The 15,671-nt window shown below is 37.4% G+C and overlaps 1 protein-coding gene across 4 annotated transcripts in view; it reads left to right on the forward strand.

The window, feature by feature from the left end:
* LOC149661230 (protein turtle-like) overlaps positions 1-15,671 on the forward strand; it is a 444,653-nt gene that overhangs the window by 181,685 nt on the left and 247,297 nt on the right. The window contains exon 1 of one of the 4 annotated variants that reach the window (XM_089842700.1): positions 395-534. The exons of the other annotated variants lie outside the window; for them this stretch is intronic. The gene's annotated coding sequence lies outside the window, so the exon portion shown is untranslated. Of the gene's footprint in view, positions 1-394; positions 535-15,671 lie in introns of those variants that run through there. 4 annotated transcript variants of the gene reach the window in all.

Below are 15,671 nucleotides of genomic sequence, written 5' to 3' on the forward strand. Positions count from 1 at the left end.
GAGTTCTATTTTAATGTATAAGAGCGACTCTGGGGTTTTTGGCCGCCGAGAATCATATTTTGGCTGTTTAACGAGCTTCTTTAGTGGATCGAGTGGGCTGTGCCGTAGAACACGGGTGACCACTCACTGACTTCAAATAATACCATATGCGTACATATTTTTTTGAGTGTTGTACGTGTATTTTTCCCCTCTTTGCGATGGATTTGATTTGTAATTTAGGTATTTAAAAAAAACAGTAAGTTTGTAGGCCTAAATTTCTATTTCTTCAAATATTTTACGCCAACTCTTGAGTCTCCGACTTATTCCTCTACAAGTGGAAATTTTCATAAATAGAATTTGTCTAGCCCATCATTTACAGAATAAAATGCGAACGTGTCGTCTGCTGCATGATCTAGCATATTTTGGCGAGCAAAGTTGCGCGGAAAATGTCGTAATTAACATTGATTTTAGTTCGCTATTTACGCGGCTCCAAAGTTTGTTTCGCTAATATTTGCCAGGAATATGGTAATACCAAGGTCTGTAGAGGATATTTTGGTGAGTTATACCTAAATTTATAATTAATTCTATGGAAGGCTTTATAGTCTTAGACCGGCACCTTCCTTCCCGCGTCTCGCCAACTTCTAAGCCTTGGCTACAGGTATTAAACGGTATACGTAAAGGTGGGGGGAGGGAAAGTTAATATCCAGTGTGTGGAGGGTATAAATTCTATCAATTGACCCAATTACGCTTGACTTTATGTTATTAATAACGACAAACAGGATTGCTCGCATTGTTTAGAAGGGAACCACGATGACAGCGACGTAATGTATGTTAAGTATTTATTCTCCATAATAGCGGAACAGAGGATTTATGCCTATCTATGGTTGAGGACTCTTTTTCGACCCTTTTTAACCCTTGAAAAATTGGCGTTATATAAACGTCAGGAAAATAAGCCATTTTTAGAGCTTTAATACAAAATTCATCGCTGTCGGCGTGCCGGCACGTCTGGCGATTCAACGTTCTATAGGCCTTCAACAAATCCTTTACCTTATTATACCTGGGTTATAAAAAACATATTGAGACAGGTGATCGAAAAGGTCCTTTTAGGTGTCGAACGATATTTTTCTCGCTCACTAGACTTGGGGAAAAATGGGACCAAAACAAAATTTAATCGCGTAAAATGCTTCAGAATGACGTTTATATCAGAACACGTTCTGTCTTTTGACAGTTTATGGGTTGACCGCTTTGATATTTCCATACGTCAACTAGACGTAATCAATTACAGGTTGTGCTATGCGATAAATGTCATACTTATTGTTATTATTTTGCTACGTATGCACGGTTTTAATTAGTATTTTAAAAGTATAAGTTTTGCAAAATTGAGCTCATTTTCGACCACGGAGTTTTGGTTTTAGTTCAGAACTCCTTGAGAATTCCGAAACTTGAGTTAATCAAGTTACGTTTTAGTTTTTATAATATTAAGGCCTCTTATAGTTGCGCTGGTTTGTGACGGAAAATGTTGCAACTTAACGAAGTATTTATCCTGTCGACCTAAACATATTAAATGAGGGATAATTTAACTTCATTAAGAACAGTGCTTCAATTTTGAACTTTGTACAGGAAATTAGTTTGGTAATTTCATATTTAGGCCTATTAAAAGAAATTTTGGTTAAATACCCATATAATTGGTGGTCTGGATTCTATCTGAACTCACTTAAAAATTATGGGATTAAAACGTATATTATTGGATTAAGTTGAAATAATTTATTATACAGGGTGTTTCAAAAAGGATGGTAAGACCATAGAACAGTGGGTTCTACAATAGTGATTTTGAGTAGAAAATGTTCTAGGGCATTTTGCCACAAACAACTTCTGATTTTTAGTGTTTTAAAGGCATTGCTCAGTTTAATTAAGGGGCCATCCATAAAACACTCCATTAACCACTTGTCCTTAAGACAAAATGTCATACAACATTTTCGACTGAAAATTGCACATAGAACACACTATACTTCGGTCCAATCACTGTTTATGGAACACCCTGTATTATAAAAAGCAGAAGGGACCCTTAAATTTAATGCTCGTACCTTGTCTACTTCAGAATTATATGGTAAAACATATAATCATAAGAAATGTTCCATAAGTTTGTCGATGGTTACTGAAAGCTAGTTGTGAAGTGACGTAGGCGCAACGTCATAGATTCTCGTAAAACTGTCAGGCTTGTTTGTCGCTGTCAAAGGCTTAGTACAGACTAAATAGGAAGATGAACTGCAAAATTAACCGAGTGTAGGACTTCAATTCTCGCTTGTCGTTCTCGAACTAGTTATCTCGAGCTGTAAGTCTCTAGCATTACGAATTATAGGTAGTGTCATACTTATGGAGCATAACTTATAACCTTATGATATAATATGAAAGGGAGTACGATAATTCTCTAACTTTATATACTAGCTTTAAAATGGATAACATTTATCATACAAATGTATATATTAACATTTGCAGTGAATGGAATTTTCTTAAATTAGTTTTTCTCTCAGTTATGTAGAGTCGATTAGTTAGAATATTTCTCCCTTGGTACCATAAACGTCAGGAATTTTAGTCACTAGCGGCAAGAGTGTATCTCGTTTAGATGTTCCCCGATTTTTGGGGATCGTTAAGTGTGGTTTAATGTCCCTTTTCCAGCCTAGGATAAACTCTTCTACGCATACATGATACCTTCCGGCCAATCCGCAAATACAATACAAAGTGCAACCTACGTTTACCTAAGAGTTGATGGAAGGTTTAATCGGAATTATAAGAATTAATCCGACTTTAATGACGTTTTAATTTGCATTCCCCAGTTATGTTTCGGGCCTTGTTTTCCCCCTTTATCCATCCATGTCCCTTTTATATCGAGGATTAAACCGCAAAATTTAACGCGTACTTAAAGCTCGGGGTAAACTCCTTGGTCCGCTCTCGCGTAAATTAACACGGCGTAAACCTTATAACATTTCCGAATCCCTTAGGGATTTAACGAAACTAGTTTGTAACTATGATTTTTCGAACCCTGCCCGTTTTCCCGGACCCCAAACACGCAAACCACTCGAATCCCCATATCTAGCGAAAGTTTTTCTCAGCATGAGAATGCAGTTAGTTTAAAGGTGTAAGTATAGTGTTTGTAAGAATTAAGGCTTAAAATCCATCCCTAGGTAAGAAATAAATAAATATGTAAATGGCATCCCTCTTCAAAACACGAATGTTTTAAACCTATTCTATTCTAACTATGAAACAAATTTGCAGATATAGAAGTATACTGCAAGATGTTTTGACTCTGTTCTTTGCCCACTGAATTCTCAATATGAGATTGTATAAATGAAGTACTTGTTCGGGTTTACCCAAGAATATAGAGCTACTTTTAATTCGAAACGTTCGCTGGTTTTTGTTAGTGCAATAAGAATATTCAAATCAAAGTGAACATATTCATGTTGGAGAGGGAATATCCCCTTTATTTTAGTCCCTCTTAGCTAAGAGAGGTTGCGTAATTGTGATAAATACTTATATTTATATATATATATAAATAACAGGGTGTTACTGATAAGTCTGCCATAAATTAAGGGGGTGTTCTTTGGACGATTTTGTGTCGAAAATGTTCTTTAAAATTTCGCCGTCCAGGTCACTGTTTTCGAGTTATGATTTGAGTGTTATAGGCATGACCCCTTAAGTAAATTAAATTAAAGAACATCCCCCTTAATTTATGGTAGACTTATCAGAAACATCCTGTATATATATATATAAGTCCATCCAAGTCGTAATTATCGAGTCCAGCTATAAATTTAATTACCGAACCCTTCTACACTATTTTAACGTAGAAAGTATCATCAACCCACGTTCCAGCCCTTAACGTAGTCAACCAACTATATCCTTTCATTCTTTGAAGAGCCACTGAGCTCCACCAAAGGCAATTCATCGTTAATAGGGTGTAGGAGACCCGAAATAACTTTCCCGACCAAGTTCGAGTTTAAGTATTCCTCTTGATGAGCCAGAAAAGTATCATTTTCGAGAACGTACTAGATGATCGAATTTCCAAGAGCATTCCTCATTGTATTTACAATGGAAAAGCCTTTCGTCATAAGAGTACGCACCTCTCCCATTATCCAAAGATTCGAATCCATATTCACTTTAAAAACATCAAGTATTCCTGTAGATTCTCGAAAAGATAAGGTAGATCCTTCCATTTCTGTCCTTTCATCTTTCCATAATTGAGGAAGTCAGTGATAAACGTTGAATTTGTGCGAGGTGCACTTCAAAATAGGTCTATAAATGATTAAATTTATTTCTATCAAAAGACATATCATATATTTAGTTTCATATAAAATTTTACGCTTATTGTTCTTATTATTTTTACCCGAAATGAACTTTATCACTCGTTCATCATTGTTCAAGATATAGGAATACGGAGCTTATACAGATTGGAATGAGGAAACGGCCGGGGTTTTGGTATAACTTGTTCACGTTCCTAGCATTTTTCACGACCGTTATCGGCAGATGTTACGAGATCTTTCCTCTTCTTTCTACCGAAGAAAAGGAAAGGATTGAAAAAAAAAAATGTATGAAAGAGGAGAAAACGCGTAGTTGGGAGAAGGGAAGGAGAAAAAAGAATTCCATTGTCGAATCACGCAACAAGGATGATCTATAAACGGCGCCTTGTCTTTGTTCCTTCTTCTGGTGCTGCTGGGCCAGACTGGGTTCTGGCAGTTTTTGCGGCGCCCTGCTCTTCCTATTATTTTTCTGGGACTCGCGCGACAAGAATGGGAGACGTAATAAGGCATCTAGTTCAGCCCCCGCGAGAGTAAACCAAGCTGAAAATGAGAGGAGAAACCCCGCGCAAACCCCATCGTTGTTCCTCGGGGTTCGTCCTATTCCAAAAAACCCTTTTTCTTTTTCATCTTCTTCATCTTGGGCTTCTCGATCTTTGAGGATAAATTTTTTTTTGTTGGCGAGCACTCTTAATGGATCAGAATGTACGAGATCGGTTCCATGAATCAAAGCGCGCCATTTGCTCCTTTGGAAGCAGAAAATATGGTACCCATCAATATTAGTTTTTCTTTGTATGACCCTACCTCTCTTTCTTTAGTTTTGACATAACAGAAATCTGGTGGAAGGGTTCGTACGAAACCTGGATAAGTCAGGGATTTGGAAAATGAAGGGGATTTAAAGTTTTGTCGTAAAACGTCAGGGATATGTCAGTGATTCCTTTTGGTATATCAAACCATGCTTCGAGAAATGCTAAATAAGGGTCAGGTGTCATCATGAAGTGGACTTTGGTAAACGCCTTAAAATGGTCAGGGTTATTGCCAAAATTTCGTCAGGGATAAGCTGGCTGGAAAAGTTAGGAACTTTCAATATAAAAATTACGTCCGAACCCTGGGTAGTGCTCAAGGCTAGTCCCAATCTCCACGTACGTTAAAAACCGCATGAATCATTAAAAAATATCGCTTTTTTTACTTTTTTTATCCTCCCGGTTTTAATTTGAACCAAAACTAATGAGGATAATCGAACCGTAGCTTCGTTTCTAATTAGCGACTAACTGGAGCTTCATTTTTAATGGGTAAAAAGGGTAGGGCTGATAATTTCGACCTATTTCTTTTTAAGGGTCGCAAATTGAGGCTGCAATAATTGTAGTAACCACAAGTTGATCGTTATTGAATGAATTCGGTTCGGTTTAGAAATAGCCACGTATTTATTTTGCATAAATTCGATTATAAAGTTTTTGAGTTATCATCCAAATAGGAAAGGGTAATTGAGTATATGTTTTAAATTCATGTCAAAACTTTATTTCTGTCTAAAGTTCTTAGATTAACCAGAAGTGTATAATGCTTCTCTTCGAGAGAAGTCTACCACAAAGCGGGGTAATTGTAACATGATTCTTCCCAACATCCCTTTACATTTGGAGTGCACAAGGTGACTAAACCGCATCACATACACGTTAAATAGTTCCTTCATCATTACTCTATTAGCGCTTAACTATTTTCCAAGGCGCGCTTGTAGATTTTTGTCCCACGTCAAGACAATCAAGGTTTGTGGGTTGATTGCTGAAGATTTAGCACTAAACATTTATAGAATTCACCCCCCCCCCCGGTGTGATGACCAACTGATGTTTGTTGAGCAGGAGAGCAAACAAAATGAAGTGAGCCTGGGAAGAATCATGTTCGGATCATGTTACATAACTGAAGTGAAGCATTAAGAGGATACAGAGTGTCATCCTTCTTCTATTGTCCACCTCTGGTTAAGTTAAACTTGCTATCCAGGGTAATTGGTATTCTATACATGTCCTATGTTTTCATCTAATTCCGTCGAAAATTATTCATGGTATTGTTTGACCATTAGAAAAAGTATTGAATTCCGAATTTTTCAAGAATGATAACGATAAAATATGACTTTATCGTTTAAGACCTGGAGTCTCCAGAGTCCCGTAATAGCTCGAAATAAACTCGCTTTTGTAATTTTAGACAAAGTTACTAACCAAGTCGAATCGATTCGGAAGAACGGGGATGAGATAAAAGGGAAGGAGGAGGGGGGTTTGGAGGAAGAAACGATTTGGTCCGGAAGAAATTTAAGAAAGAAGTAAAACAAAAACGCGGGAAAAACAAGATACTTTCTCCGGTTGTAGTAAAGACTCTTTAACTGTAAACTGCCGCCTTTATTTTCGCTTTGAAGAAATTCCTTAGAAAATGCGAGTTAAAATTCCCCGCTGAATTCTTTTCTCTCGGAACTGGACCGAGTTTTGTTTCAGTTCCTCGCTAATTTTTTTTTCTAACCACTCCTTAGTTTTCAATGCCTTCATGGTCTCGCTTTTGTAAATGGGACACCCTCTCGTAGTCGTAACACCCTGAAGCCCAAACGCTGTTATTTTGGAAGCAGTCTTTGGAACGAGGTTTTCTGTGTATCGAATTCTGTCCCTATGGGAATCAAGCTGAAACAGCACGATTGGGTGAGAATGAAAAGGCTTTCACTATTCTTAATTGGTCCCGCGAGAACCTTTCCAGTCATCAGACCTCCTTGATCGCTCGCACACCCTTAAGTTTCACCCAGAATTTAGCAAATTCTACCCAAGAATATATATACATAAAAAAAAATCGTAAACTGAGACGGTGAAGACTGTGACTTCAATGTTGGTTGCTTCAGAAACGCGTATCAACTCAATATTCCTGGAAACGTTAATTAAACTCGTCCATTTTCTTAGTTGCCTTTCGATAGCTCAGAGTATTAGCGACGTTCCTTTTGAATCATTTCACAAAAGAACGCCTTCTTTAGTCAATATACACAACGCAGAGTTATTCTGATATTGATTCTGATTTGTTTAAGTCAATAGTTGATCCTCGAAAGAGATTTTTACCTCTCCGAGTGACGTGTGTCACGAAGAGGCATTACACTGGACGTGTCTGTCCGTCACTGCGACGCAGTTAGCTTATCGTAGCAAAACGCGTTCGCAATATCCGGACCGCGTTTGCAGTTCACAAAATTCGGAAAATATTTCATTGCGTTATCTATCTCTTTAATTAGCCATTATTCTTTCATCTTCCATTCACTAGTTATTGTCTACGTATTATTAGCTTCCGTATATACAGCTTAGACACCTGTACGCATTGACTGCTAACGATAAAACGTTTTATAACGATTGAATTATACAGTATTTTAATTTTAACTCCCGCAGTTGCTTATCAATAAATAATAATAGTTGCATATATTGGTAAATAAGTGGGTAGCTTTATTCAGCTCGACTCGGAGAGGTAAAATTTGGTTTTCCCAACTTGTTTCCCCATTACTGGAAATATGAAAGAGAGGAAAACCCAATTAGATTTTCCTCTAGATTCAATTTGGCTTCATATGAATGATTTTAGGGTTTTAAAACATCACGCAAATTTTTTTGAATGTCATAGGTCTTCTTGCGTAACTTTGAAATTAGAGTATTTCATTAGCGTAATGAAATATGGATTAACTGAACAGTTATGTAATATTTTAATGACAATTGGATTAATTTTAATTGGCATTTGAAGTAACTTCCGCCTTGGTTGTTATCTACTTTCATCGTCTGAAAAATTATCATTTACAGACAAATAATTACAATGAATTATCCGTGAAGGTGCAGGTATAGAAAAAAATTTGAAAAATTCAATATTTTTATTTAATCCTTTCTTCTTTTCCTTTTTTGGCTAAAAAGGCGGAGTGGGCGGAAGTTAATTTCAAAAATCCTGTGGGGTTTTTTTATGCTCCTTTTTTATATAACCTCGCAAGATTTAAATAAGTTTCATTAGGTTTTGTTTAAAAGAACAGGCGTCTAAAATAAGTATAGGCATTGAAAAAACTTAATTTAATACAGCACCGCGTTAACTGTGTCTGTGGAGGAGATTATTAAAATAGAAAATGAAAACCAAGAAAAAAATAGAGAAAAATTAATCCCCTTACCAAGGTTTATTGTTTCCTCTGTAATGGGAATTTTTTTTAAGTTCATCCTGTTCAGGAACTCAAGCTTTCTGTGTAATATTTTTTTTTTCAAGGAACAATAATGAACCAGATTAGTTAACACAACAACAATACGGTAGTTCCAAGTTACAAAATTTCAACTTTACTAAGCATTAAAAAAAATTAGAAAAATATGATTTTATAATCTTAACACGGGCATGGATTTGAGGCAGAAATATTCGATTGCGACCAAATATCGTTATCCAGAATCACTAGGTTATTACCATAAAAAGGACATTACTAGCTCTATTCTTGAATGATATTGTAGAAATATATTTAAAAATCTATATAATTTATCATTTTACGGGAAAACCCTTCTAGTCTCGTAGATTTTATACTGCTGAATGCGTCTCTTTCATCTCCCCACGCCTCCTTGTCGCAATCTAGACTACTTCTAATTCGTTTTCCGTATTAAAATATGATTAATTACATTTGATGAAGGCTTTATCGGTGCTAACAGGTTTTCAACCGGCGGAATTTGCCTCAATCCTTTCCCCCAACCTCACGACACTGTTTTCCGTAATCCTTCCTCAATTTTCGCGCCTTTTCCTGGCACTTTACCGCCTTTTCCCTGGATCATTCCATCAAAGATAAAGCGAGGTAACGCCAGTCTCGCTTATTTTTAAAATATTTATACTATGGAAGGCGGGACCCATCTGGCAATCAAATACCGGCGAAATGGTCCATCATCTTCCGATGGTGGGAAGTTATGTTTGTATACTCCAGACGCTCTGTGTGATGAGCTTGAAGGGCAACGCTTGCCTCGGGGGCGTCAGTACCACTTCTGCATACTCGGTCCCTACTTTTGGTTAATAAATTATACTTGGCTCTCTCTCCGAGTTTAAACTTTTCTTTCATGGCGGAATTAAGAGGAGGATAAACTTTTAATTCATTAGACACTTCCTGTACCGAAATTTCCCATTCCAGTAACACTCTAACGCTAAATTTTAAATTTTCCTCCGCCGTCGTCTCCGAAGCGTCTTGATTCTCCCGACGGAATGTTTGAGTAACGCTTTCAAAATTTAGGCTTAACAATTTAAAAGATGGCTTAAGAATTTAAAATGTGTATGAGCGGAGAAATGTATTTGTAAAGCCACTCTCATATTTGATTTAATTAGAGAGCAATTATGATTATAAGAGTCAACAATAGATTTTTAGTTATAAAAATCTTAATAAATACGTCAAAATGGATTAATTTACTGCGGTTTTAACAAAGTTAATTTAGGTTTGAAACTTTTAACTAAAACCCCTTTTCGTTTTTAATTCTAGTTTACGAGATGTTGCTGCTTAATTAGTGACCCAAAGTCCTTGAAAGCTCAAAATTAGGTCATTATAGGCTTAATAGGTCTTACGTAACTTCTCGCTCTAGGTCTTTACTTATCGATTTCCTGGTTTAAAATCCAGCTTGCTGATGCCAATTTTAGTGGCATCTCTAAAATGTCTAGAGAGTTAAAGGAAACGTGTAGCGAGGAAAGTAAAATAAGTGTCAAAGCCGGAAAGAACGCTTTTATATAAGGGATTTAAAGTTTCAGAAAAAAGCTAAAATCCCCTTTTGATCAAAATACCTATTTATAGTAATGGAAAAAGAAGTGTTTCTACACTTCGTACTAGAGTTAAGAGATTAAGAACACGAGACGCAGAAATAGGGGTAGAACATTTGTCGGCGCTGCCAAAGTTGTCTGTTTTATTGGAATGAAATTTTGACAAATGTTAGACACTTCCGTCTTAAGACTAAATGTTGAAAAACCACTCTAATGCTGGGATTGTTTTATCTTTATGAGGTGATGATGTAATGATGTAATAATAATAATGTATATGTTAAATAATCTAAGCTTAGGTACTTAGCGGGTTTTTCTTGATTTTTTTTTCTTTTCTGAGAGCTGCTTAGGAAATGCAAGGAAAATTCCTTTAAACCATGTCTTAGTCTCTCTTCTCAAGTATTCCACTGAGCTAAATTTACAACTTTCTAATCTTCCTTAAGTAAATGTTATGCAAATTTTTCCCTTCCGTTCAAAAATAGTACCGAAATATAATTGGCATGTTTGTTCATCCCTAAGATGAGGGAGCAAAGTTTAAATTTGTAACATTTTTTAATTGCAAGAATCTAGAAGAGGATGGAAATATGTTACCTAGAGAGTTTGAAGCTCTTTCTTTCTCTTTCATGAACTTGGATGAAGAAAAAAAATCTTGCACCGAGATAACCAAATGTTTGCTTTTGAGACAGGAGTTTTTTTAAAAGTTGTGTTTTCCCTTCCTTGAATTTTACAACCCTCTGGCATCTTAAAAAAAAAACTTAATTGCTCGTATCTTCTTTAAACTGTAGATGGATAGATGGTTCCAATTTGAAATATTCTTGTTCTCTTTCGCAAATATTCTAGTTTGGAATTTTCCTTTAAACATTTTTGGACGACGTTTATTATATTGAATGGTTTACTAGGACCCGAGGCGGAAGTTTTATATTTTATCTGGAAACGAACGTGACTGAAATAAGTTAGAAGAATGTATATACCCTATAGGTCTTCTCTTTCATCCGATTAACTTTTCACGCCTAATAATTTGAGTTGGAAATCTGGCAAATTGGCTCTCGACCGACGCTTCTCTAAAGCGCCGGCGCTATTTCATTCTAGTTGGTTAATTATATAGAAGACGATTGGTACTGACCGTTTTTGGGAAGGAATGAAGCCCTTAAAACTCCTTGGAATAATCATTAGGTTTTGCGCCAAATTCGATCTTTCCCGCCATTTAACCGTAATCTTAGCGAGCTATATACGTCTTTAGAAATTGACTCCAAACACTTTGAAGAGAATTCGAGTTTAAAATGGTTCGAAGACATTTGGGCGGATGGAATTCTTTTGAGGAATGGACATTCGCAGTTAAATTTAATTTCTCGTTACATTAAGCTCGCGCTCTTACTTTGTCGAAATTTCGAGCGATCATCACGATTTCAAACCGCGTACTGCGCAGAAGGCTGAATCGACCCTTTTTTCTACTTACTTAGATCATTCGATTGTTAGTCAGATAGTGTGTTCGACTATACTACGGGAAGAAGTAACCCGTTCCTTTTGTAGGTGATTAACGGAAGTATATAATTTGATGTAAGACGAGGCTTCTACAAAGGAATGGGACTCCTCAGAACGTTGCTATAGTTACAACGTCATTAAAATCCTTCCTGTGATGCGGCAAAGGGTTACTTTAAGTTACGTACTCTTGATTTGATATTTTCGAGTTTTAACATCGTTTGCGCGGCATATTCCTTGTGGTATCGATTCTTACCGTTCGCTCGAGCTCAATTTGGCGATACCGAAACCGTTCTTTATTCGCTTCGTCTAGTCTATCGTTTGGTTTCTTTTTTATATATTCTAACTTAGTCGACCACCTGACCTCGGGAATAGGGCCCTTTTATTCCACAAAGTCAGCGTTTTATCTGTCATTTATTGGGGGGGGGGCGACCTCTCTTTACTTTGCAAAGTAATATCTGAGAGACCATAAACATCGGACAAAGCGATCTCGGAGGCAACCTCTTTAGGTTATTTCTCCCTTTCTAATTCCCATTTTACCTTTTGGCTAGAAGGACTTTTCTAATATAAAAAGGTTTTCTCTTTCTCCCTCATTGAGTTTATCGTTCTCTTAGGCAAAACGTCTTTTCATCCCACTTTTATAGACTTTCTACTAGCCTCTAGGGAGTGTTTCCACTTTGTACGTGCATAAGTGCGCTCTATATTTAAATTTACCCTCATTCAAAACCTTTTTAGGATGGTACGTTATAAGTATCCCTAGTGAATCGTGGGTGTTTCGATAGTTTTTTACAAGTAGTCTATTATGAATGACTTTGATACCGTTACGAGTGTATTAGCTTAATACGTCTAATTTGGTAGTTAGTGTTAAGCCCTCTGTTCCAGGATTCATTTCCTTAACTAGTTATCCCTCTGTTCCGTAGCTCCGGTTATATTCCCCGGCGCTTTAATGCGAGGCGGGATTATTTGGAGGATGATTACCTCGTATTACTCTCGGTGGACAGCTAGTCATCTTATTCGATATACTCCAATGGCCGCGCGCTCGGCATCGTCTCTCGTCTGGTTCCGAACCAGCTCGACGCGTAACAACGCGCGAAATACATATCTCAGGATTTACGACGTTGTACAGAGGCGTCATATCGTGTACCTCGAAAGCTACACTGCGCGCGCCAAGCCGCCCGGACTACTATCCTCTCATTTAGGCCTAACTGGGAGCCTAAATGCCCTAACTTAATTCCCCTTTCATCTTGAAGGGATAAGCAGTTTCCAAAAGCGAGTTATATGGTTCACCCGAAATCTGAGTCGACGAATTTCGCGATCGACGCGCGAACCCGCTTCGAATGCCTCTTCCTTCCCTAAATGACGCGTGATGACGTCACATTCTTGAAATATTCGGACTATGGCTTCGTAGCAGCGCGAGTTGAAATGGAAGTTACAAAACTGATGGAAGAGGGGCTTTTTGGAGAAAATACTTTAAGCGAGTCAGCCAGAAGTATATTGGACAGGCGCCGAAGGATGAGATATTGCGCTCTATGTTACTCGGCAACCTTCGAAGGAGTTACGTTCACCGTTAAAAAACGAATATCTTTTAGTTTGAAGTTTCTTTTCAAGTTTGCAGCTCAACCATCGCTTTAGAAGCTCTTATAAATGGCCCTTTCCCCCTACTTGAATGACGTGGATTATCTCGAAGTTATTAATTTGTTAATCCATTTTCCGCTAAGGAATAGTTTCAAAATATATGGTTACGCGTCCCTAATTTGAAGGCAAAGTGTTTATTAATACGGAACAATAATTGATCTATGGGTTGAAATTTAATTTGATCAAATGCTTTGACTTATCCACTTCTGCCTAACTCCCATAGCCGAGAAAGCTTTAAAATATCCGCGGGCATCTCTGGAAAACGTAAAGTAAAAAAATTCCAACGTCTTAAGGCTGGAAGGGGGTAATATTTGGAACTCGACCGAGCGGACTCTTTTTCGCCTTTGGTTATCGCCTGGAAATTTCCTCCTCCCTCTTACTACGCCTCAATCCATTCGCGAATACTACGTTAATACGGAACAAGGTACGGTTTATTCCGAATAAACTATCTTCTTTATCCACCTTCATCCTGGTTTTCCCTTTATTAATACTCTAAACCGGAACAAACTCGTATCCCGGGGCCTTTCATCCCCATCGCTTCTTCGATATTTGGGGCGTAAACGTTAGAAACCATTTTTCTTCTATACCTCTTTTCTTCTTTATTCTTTCTCACCATCTTAAGCCTCGTGGTTCGTATATAACCTCTAAAGGGTTAAGCCTATTTCACCGTAAACTATATTTTAGCTGAGTAGACGAAAAACTTGGATATACGAAAACTATTACCAGCGTCTGCCGGACCACATCCATTCCATATAGGCTTGTCCACTAACTGGCCGCGCGGAAAACGGTTCGTGTAGTTAAAGAGTTAGGCCTATTCGTCGTCGATAAAACCGTTTTATTTCTGAAAACGACCCGGCACAAACTCGAGCAATTACCGTAGGTTTTTGATCTGATAATAAACGTCTAGGGCAGTAAGCTTCTCCGTGTATAGATTAAGGCCGAGGCCCGGAATAATCTCCCTATCGAAATTATTAACCCATTTATCGGCTATCTATATCCGGGTAATTTGGATAGGCTAGGAAGTTCTCGGGATCACAGCCTGATGAGTAATGAAACCCTATTTATACTATAATCCGAAACAATCCCAAAATTTCAATCAATTAAAGAGCTTGGGCTATAGTATTTAGCCGGAAACCGACACAGTTTAAGTATATCGAAACGAATATATAAATAGACTAAAAAAATATAATCTAAATTAAAATATTTATTGTAACCTTTCGTAATAGTTTAGGAACCTCCCTAGTTTCTACTCCAGGGGTGTAAGATTAAAGAGAGGATTAACACCCTGTGTTACCTTTGACCTTTCCAGTCACTCTCCACTACTAAGATGTAGTAGTTCGCTCGAGCGTGGGGCTTTGCCCCTGGTATTGGACTTCATCACAATTAGTAATTATTATTTAAATTATTTAATTGTACTAAATGCAAGTCGCCATTTAATTATTATTTAGTTTAATAAAAGTGTGAATGAGCCTAAGGTAACGGGAGTAGTTTAATTTTAGTATTAGCCAAGGCTTTTATAAAAGGCCACGTGGGGCGAGTTTAGAAATCTCGCAAGATAGTATTTAGCCGGAAACCGATACAGTTGTATCGAAATCGAAACGAATATATAACTAGACTAAAATCCTTAATCCAAATTAAAATATTTATACTTTGTCATTTCTAGGGCTGCTTATGTTTACTGTCGTAAGAGGAATTCCGAAAGAATTTAAATTATTTCTTGATCTAGTATAAATATTCCAAAAAGGGATAAGTCATACTGATGCCGACCATCAAAGCGTATTTTACGAAATTGAAGCGAACATAATGTAGATATAACGTGATTATGGCAGTTGCAGTTGACCTCTCCCCTTTTCTTCTATAATATAAAACTGACATCGTGACCTTTGCTAGCGTTTCTTCTGGGTCGTTCGGTTACTCTCCGGAGAAAACTCGGATCGATTCTCCTTCTCTCGGTGGTGGTGGTATATACAGTTAAAATAAGTGACGTCAGACGGCCAATGGAAACCCTGGAACGCTCCCAAATAATATAATTTTCACGCCAGCCCTTAGGACCCTCTCTATTTGGTCTTTAACCCCCACCCCCGACGTTTTCCGGGAATGCCAATATGCCAAAGCGAAACGAGTGTTTTCCGCCAATAATTAACGATGCTTAGCTTAATCCAAGGAATTCGGCATCTCTATCCTTCTTCCTTCGTTTTGCTATATACGGAAAAGAAACCACTTGGGAACCAGGACGAGAGGTTTCTTCCTATATGTCTGCATGGTATAGCCGAGCCTCTAGGAGTCTAAAAGGATGGGGCAAAAAAGAAAGGAAGTAAACCGGGTACGGGTCATTCCAAATTAATGGTAAAGAGGAAAGAGGAAAAAAAAATTGGCGACTTTTCTTTCTTCTCATTAAGAGTGAAATTCGATCTGACTGAAATGGGATAGATAAATAATTTACACTTAGAATTAGGAAGTTAAGTTTTAAAGATGTAGGATTACTTTCTTGATGTGTTCAGTGGGATTTAAAAAAAATCAAAATATGGTATTCTGTTTTTCCCT

This window comes from Phalangium opilio, unplaced genomic scaffold (assembly GCF_054372755.1).
Source record: "Phalangium opilio isolate 3A_F unplaced genomic scaffold, DU_Popi_V2 ptg000070l_1, whole genome shotgun sequence".
Taxonomy (NCBI): domain Eukaryota; kingdom Metazoa; phylum Arthropoda; class Arachnida; order Opiliones; family Phalangiidae; genus Phalangium; species Phalangium opilio.